Below are 7,570 nucleotides of genomic sequence, written 5' to 3' on the forward strand. Positions count from 1 at the left end.
TTTAGTTAAAGATTTTATTTATTTATTTGAGAGAGAGAGAGAGAGAGAAGGGGAACAGAGGGAGAGGGATAAGCAGACTCCATGACGAACATGGAGCCTGATGAGGGGCTCCATCTCACAACTCTGAGATCATGACCTGAGCTGAAATCAAGAGTTGGATGCTTAACTGACTGAGCCACCCAGGCGCCCCTCTCTTCCTCCTCTTATACGGATGCTAATCCAGTACTATTGGATTAGGGCCCCACCCCTATGACTTCATTTAACCTTAAAGGCCAGGGCTTACTTGCAGAGCACAGAGTAAAATTGGGAGGATGTCAGAAAGATTAGCATGGACCCTTACAAGGATGATGTGAATTTGTGAAGCATTCCATATTTTTCATAGTATTACCCCGTATATTACACGCTAATCACAAAGAGGAAAATGAACTTTTACAGTGGAGAGATCTGCTAGTCACCACCATACGGAAGTGCTCAAACCTAACATATGAACAGTGGGACAGTCTCTGCAGTATGTGTGCTGACTCACCTATGATACCAACCTGAATCCAAGCAAGCGTCTAGACGTCACAGGAAATATGGGAGTTGGGTTGGGGGTGGGGGCGCTGTGAGAAAGATACCAAGAGGAAACAAGTAGACAAAGTCAGAATGTGGACCATTCTACAAGGGCACCAACCAATAAAACACTGTTTGGGGGAATCTGGTACCTAACTGTAAGATGTATGTTTATGACCTCAGAAACACAAGATGGTTCTTTGTAATCCACTCAGGTGTACAAAAAGCTCTCTGAGAGTCTTAAGGGCATGATTTATAGCTCCTCTCAGCTAGACAGCAGTGCTTCTAATACAGGTATACCTCATTTTATTGTGCTTTGCAAGATTTTTTTTTTTTTTTTTTTTTTGCAAATTGAAGATTTATGGCAACTCTGCATTGAGCAAGTCTGTTGGTGCCATTCTCCCAACAGCATTTTTTTTTTAAAGATTTTATTTATTTATTTGAGAGAGAGAGAATGAGAGCGAGCACACGAGACGGGGGAGGGTCAGAGGGAGAAGCAGACTCCCTGCCGAGCAGGGAGCCCGATGCGGGACTCGATCCAGGGACTCCAGGATCATGACCTGAGCCGAAGGCAGTCGCTTAACCAACTGAGCCACCCAGGCGCCCTCTCCCAACAGCATTTGCTCACTTCATGTCTCTGTGTAACATATTGGTAATTATCACAATATTTCAAAATTTTTCATTATTATTATATTTGTTACGGTGATCTGTGATCAGTGATTGTGACTTGCTGAAAGCTCAGATGATGGTCAGTATTTTTTAGCAATAAAGTATTTTTTAATTAATACATTCTTTAGATAATGCTATTACACATTTAATAGACTACAGTATAGTGTAAATATAAATGTTCTATGCACTGGGAAACCAAAAAATTCATTTGACTCGCTCTTTTGGGGTGGTCAGAACTGAACCTGTAATATCTCGGAGGTATGCTTCTACTCCTAAGGATGTGGTCCAACAGAAGCTTCACAAGTCACCGAGGATAAGGAAAGGCATCTCTTGAAGAACCTGATCCTGATGTCATAATGGGATGAGATTTTGCAGAAGTCCTAGAAAAGGGTGCGTGTCTTTTACAAGTGAAAGAAAAGTAAATAATTTGTGGCTGGAGGGCCCAATGGTCTCATGGCAACTTTTAAGACATAGCTTCAACTTTTTTAAATCTGGTAGGGCTTTGTGACTAGTTCAAGCAATATGTGATGGAAGTGATGCTCTGTGACTCTGAAGCAAGGTCATAAAAAGTAATGCAGCCTCTGTCCTGTTTACCTAAACACTTGCTCCCAGATGATGAACCATTATATCAGAAAACGGACCACTTTGAGCCATTGTGGTAGAAAGACTCCATGGACATGCTCTGGTGGGCACTCCCAGCTGAGCTCAGCCTTCCAGCCACCCCAACCCAGGTGCTCAGCAGACATGACCATGAAGCCAACTTGGACCCTCCAAACCAGTCCAGCTGTCAGCTGAATACCAGCCAGCGACTTCTGTCAACGTTATAGGAAACAGAAGAATTGCTTGACTAGGTCCTGTCTGAATTCGTGATTCACAAAACTGAGATACAAATTGTTTTAAGAGATACCTGGCTGGCTTGGTCAGTAGAGCGTGTGACTCTTGATCTCAGGGTTGTGTGTTCAAGCCTGGATGTAGAGATTACTTAAAATAAATCTTTAAAAAAGTTAAAATTAAAAAATAGTTGTTTAAGCTACTAAGGTTATAGAATATTTTAAAATTTCTTTCTAGGGGCGCCTGGGAGCCTCAGTCAGTTAAATGTCTGCCTTCGGCTCAGATCATGATCTCAGGGTCCTGGGATCGAGCCCCACATTGGGCTCCCTGCTCAGCGGAGAGCCTGCTTCTCCCTCTCCCTCTGTGTGCACGCTCTCTCTCTCAAAATAATAAATAAATAAAATCTTAAAAAAAATAAAAAATAAAGTACTTAGGGTAGTCAAATTCATAGAGAAAGCAAGTCAAATGGTGGTGGCCAGGAGCTAAGGGGAGGGGAGAATGGGGAGTTAATGTTTAATGGGTATAGAGACTCGGTTTGGAAAGATAAAGTTGTGGAGCTGGATGGTGGTGATGGTTGTACACCATGAATGTACTTAATCCCACTGGCAGTCCTCTGAAAAATGGTAAATTTGGGGGTGCCTGGGTAGCTCAGTCATTAAGCATCTGCCTTGGGCTCAGGTCATGGTCCCGGGGTCCTGGGATCGAGCCCCGCATTGGATTCCCTTCTCCGCGGGAAGCCTGCTTCTCCCTCTCCCACTCCCCCTGCTTATGTTCCCTCTCTCACTGTGTCTTTCTCTGTCAAATAGATAAATAAAATCTTTTTAAAAATGGTAAATTTTATGTCATGTCTCATTTACCACAGTTTGAATAGAAAAATTTAATGTTGGATGGCTGGTGTGGTAAGCAGAATATTGACCACCCCCCAAACATATCAAGACCTAATTCCTGGAAACTGGAAATATGTTCCATGGCAAGGGGGAAATAAGGTTGGCAATCAACTGACCTTGAGATAGGGAGATCATGCTGGATGATTCAGGCCAACCCAGAGCAAACACAAGGATCTTTGTAAGTGACGTAGCGAGGCCACCGAGAGTGTCAGAGATTTCAAGATGCTGCTCTGTTGGCTCTTTAAGTGGGAGAAGGGGTGATGAGCTAAGGAATGCAGAAGCTGGAAACCCAAGGAAACAGATTCTCCTTTTGAGCCTTCAGAAGGAACAGGGTCCAGCTGACATCTTGGCTCTAACCCTATGGGACCCGTTTCAGACTTGTGTCCTCCAGAACTGAAACATAACAGGCTTGGTGTAGTTGTAAGCCGCTAAGTTTGTGGTGGTTTTTAATACAAAGGACAAGGACATAATTAGAAGAAATGTTAAGGCATAACCACATTTGGTCTCTGTTACTATGAAATATTTTAGGCACTCCCAAAAAGGCGTAATGGTCTGAGTACCTGTATATCCAGGCTTGCACAACACAGAAAGAGTAAGCAATGAAAATGCAAATCTGATCATTTTCTCCTTACAGCCATCAGTGGTTCCTATAACCTGTAGGAGAAAGCTTAAATCTTTGCTTCTAACTGGGCTCCTGCTTGAGGTTTTGGCCTAATCCTCTGCCCGGCCCTCTAGAAATGCTGAATTTCTGGTATTCTTACTCTCCAAGCTTGTTTGCTCATGCCTCAATGTCTTTGCCTAGGCCGTTCCCTCTGCTTAGATTGCCATACCCTCCTCGCTGTACCCGGCCTAGCCTCCACTCCTTATTTACTTCTCACCTCAGCTCAAAGCCTTCTCTAACCTCCAGGTGCAGCTTAGCTCCTTTTTTTTCAATCTTTACTACAGAGAGCATCCATGGGAGACAGTGATACCTACCACAGTACAATGAAATTATTTGGAACCCAACTGCTAGACCACAAGCTCCTTGAAGACAGTAGCTTGACTCATTGGCATATACCATTTGCTGAAGTCTTTCAGCTAAAGCTCCCTCCATATACATGAAAGAATTGTGTAATGAGCCCTTCGTTGTTTTAAAAATAACAGCCTGGAGCATCGACTTGCATAAAAGATAGTAATATTATCTGATTTTGATATATGAAAAGATCATGTAGTACTCTTCTATTTTTGGAAAGTCACTTTTCAGTTGTATAAATTTGATTTCATTTTTTAAGAAACATTTTTTTAATTTATTTGAGAGAGACGGAGCACGAGAGAGCACGAGTGGTGGGATGGGGAGGACAGAGGGAGAGGGAGAAGCAGACTTGCTGCTGAGCAGGGAGGCCGATGTGGGGCTCGATCCCAGGACCCTGGGATCATGACCTAAGCCGAAGGCAGACGCTTAACCTACTGAGCCACCCAGGCACCCCTAAATTTTATTTCATTTTAAGCAAAGTTTAAACTCATCTTAAAAGTCAGCAACTACGACAAACAAAATCCCTTTTTTACCTATCAGATTGGCAAAGATTTTTAAAAATTTGAGAAGACACTGTGTTGAATATGACTATAAATTGGTTCAACCTCTTTGGAGGATAATTCAGCCACTATCAAGATATAAAGTGAATATACTTTTTAATGTAATAATTCTATTTCTAGGATTTCTTTCCTGTAGTTTCCTGTGCATGTGTGAAAAGATACGTACAAAGACATTTATTGAAGTGTTGTTCCTAATAATAGTAAAAGATTAGAGTCAAGTAAAAGCCTATTGATAGGACACTGGTAAAATAAATGAAGGTGATTTTACCATGGAACACTATGGAACCATTAAAAAGAATGAGGCAGATCCATATTACTGATTGATAGGATATCCAAGTTTTATTCCTTAAACCATTGATGATTTTATTGATAAAGATAATGCTAATTGATAAAGAATGCAAGCCAAATGTATACTTCTGAAACGATTAACTTTAAATTTTATTTACTCGACACTATTCTAGGTGAGAGATTAAGTAAAATTAGCGATATAAGCCAAATGATGCAGGAATCAAATTCAGTGTGTATAATGCTCTTCATAGCATCAAAGGAATTAAGAAATTCTTTGAAGAAAACCAGTGATAATGTTTATCGAACGCGGGTCACTGATGCTAGACAAATTGCAGAACCTCTTGATTTTGACACCAACTTTTCCCCATTAAAAAAAAAGTAGAAAATAAAAAGGAGGAAAATCCTCAGCTGGAAAATCTCATGACTTGAAAGTTATGTTCTTTTAAAAATTTTTAAAAAGATTTATTTATTTATTTTAGAGAGAGAGAAAGTGGTGGTGGGGCAGAGGGAGAGAGAGAGAGAGAGAGAATCCTCAAGCAGACTCCTCACTCAGCGCAGAGCCCAACACGGGGCTCAGTCTCACAACCCAGATATCATGACCTGTGCTGAAATCAAGAGTCAGACGCTTATCCAACTGAGCCACCCAGGTACCCCCTGAAAGTTATGTTCTTAAGTGAAGCAACAACAACAACAACAACGCTGTAAAAAGGCAAGAAAAAGAAACAGAAGACATATAGCTTAGAAAGGAAGCAATAAAACTCCCTATATGCAGAAAAAGTAATGACAAACACCAAATGCTGGCGAGGATGCAAAGAAACTGGGTTGCTGATGGAAATGTAAAGTGGTTAAAATAGAAGTTTGGCAATTTCTTATAAAATAAACATAAAATTACCATATGGCCCAACAATCATACTCTTGGGCATTTACCCAAAAGAAATGAAAACGTATGTTGACACAAAAACTTGTGCATGAATTTTCATAGCAGCTTGATTGATAAGAGCCCCACACTGAAAACTACCCAGACGTCTTCCAACAGGTTAACAGCTAAGTAAACTGTGGTACATCCATACTGGGGGAGACTGCTCAGCAATAAAAAGGAACAAATTGGGGTGCCTGGGTGGTTCAGTCAGGTTAAGCGATGAACTCTTGATGTCGGCTCAGGTCATGATATCAGGGTCAGAAGATCGAGTCTTGCATTGGGTTCAACACTCAGTGGGGAGTCTGCTTGTCCCTCTCCTCTGCCCCTCCTTTCTCCCCCCCACCCACATGCTCTTTTTCTCTCTCAAATAAATAAATATATAAATAAAACCATTAAAAAAAAAGGAATGAACTGCTCAGACATACAACACTTTAGATGAATCTCCAGGAAATTATGCTTGGAGAAAAAGAGCCAATACCAAAGGTTCCTTACTGTATGCTTCCACTTACATAACATTTTTGAAAAGACAAAATTTGGGGGGCACCTGGCTGGTTTAGTCAGTAGAGCATGCAACTCTTGATCTCGGGGTTGTGAGTTCGAGCCCCACACTGGGTGTAGAGATTGCTTTAAAAAATTAAAATGAAAATGAAAAGAAAAGAGGACTCGAGTCACGTGTCAGCCAAAGATGGCTGCACTCAGGGTAGGTGAGCAAAGGTTGGAGCGAGCCCCATCGTGGTCGCCGAGGCCGGGTGGAGGCACCGACTGCTGCGAGGAGAGCATAAGGTACTGGCGTCCCGGAAAAAAGGTATCTATTATTGAAAAATATTTTAAGGCTCAAGATGGAAAATCATGAACCAGATGATACTGTCAAGGAAGACTTAATTTTCAATATCATAACCAGAAAAATTAACCAACTCCCAGAAGCAGAAAGGAATCTGTTTGAACATGGATCAACATATGTTGGACTTAATGCTGGTCTCTGTGGTCTAATAGCAAATGGTCTTTTTCAACGCATCCTAAATGTGACACATGCTCATATAGCCACTGGCTTACCAATGGCAGTGATCCCATTTTTGACTGCGCTCATAGCTTACAAAGGTTTTTAAGTTTACCTTTGAATACAGGTGATTTGAATTGTGAAACCAGTACCATAACATGGGGTGAATTGGTTGGTCTCGTTTTTGGTGCTCTGTACCCTGTTATCTTGGCTCTACCTATGAATGGTGGCCTAGCAGCCAGATACAAGTCAGCCCCGCTACCAGAGAAAGGAAACACCTTAACTTACTGGACTAAAATTTCTAAGCCTGTCTTTAGAAAGATGTTATTTCCCATTCTGCTCCAGACTATGTTTGCAGCATACCTCGGATCTAGACAATATAAGCTAATTATAAAGGCCCTTCAGTTACCTGAACCTGGCCTAGAAATTCAGTGACTGTTAAACAAATGTATACACAAAAATAGAATTGTAATGTATGAAAAAAATAAAATTAAAAGAAAAGACAAAATATTAGAAATGGAGAATGGATTTGTAGTTTGCCAGGGGTTCAGGATGAGGAAGGGGCTGGGAGGGAGATGGGTATGGTTATAAAAGCATCCCCAAAAGAGATGTTTGTGGTGATGGAGCTGTTCTGTCTTGACTGTGGCGGTGAATATATGAATCTGCACATGTGATAAGATTGTTCAGAGCTGGATACACATAAAGGAGCACAAGGAAAAGTGAAATCTGAATTATGTGGATGGAATGTATCGATGTCCATATCCTGGTTGCAATAGTGTAGAACAGTTTTGCAAGATGTTACCACTGGGGAGAACTGGGTAAAGGGTACATGGATCTCTCTGGGTTGTTTCTTAT

At 41.3% G+C, this 7,570-nt stretch overlaps 2 pseudogenes; both read left to right on the top strand.

Moving 5' to 3' along the window:
* Positions 1-277: 277 nt before the first annotated feature.
* LOC123856303 (U6 spliceosomal RNA) lies at positions 278-377 on the top strand (annotated as a pseudogene).
* Positions 378-6,430: 6,053 nt separating this feature from the next.
* LOC123854964 (transmembrane protein 126A-like) lies at positions 6,431-7,150 on the top strand (annotated as a pseudogene).
* The last annotated feature ends 420 nt before the right edge of the window (positions 7,151-7,570 follow it).

Source organism: Mirounga angustirostris, unplaced genomic scaffold, assembly GCF_029215605.1.
Source record: "Mirounga angustirostris isolate CCGP_5_RB_7025 unplaced genomic scaffold, mMirAng1.0.hap1 SCAF_16, whole genome shotgun sequence".
Taxonomy (NCBI): domain Eukaryota; kingdom Metazoa; phylum Chordata; class Mammalia; order Carnivora; family Phocidae; genus Mirounga; species Mirounga angustirostris.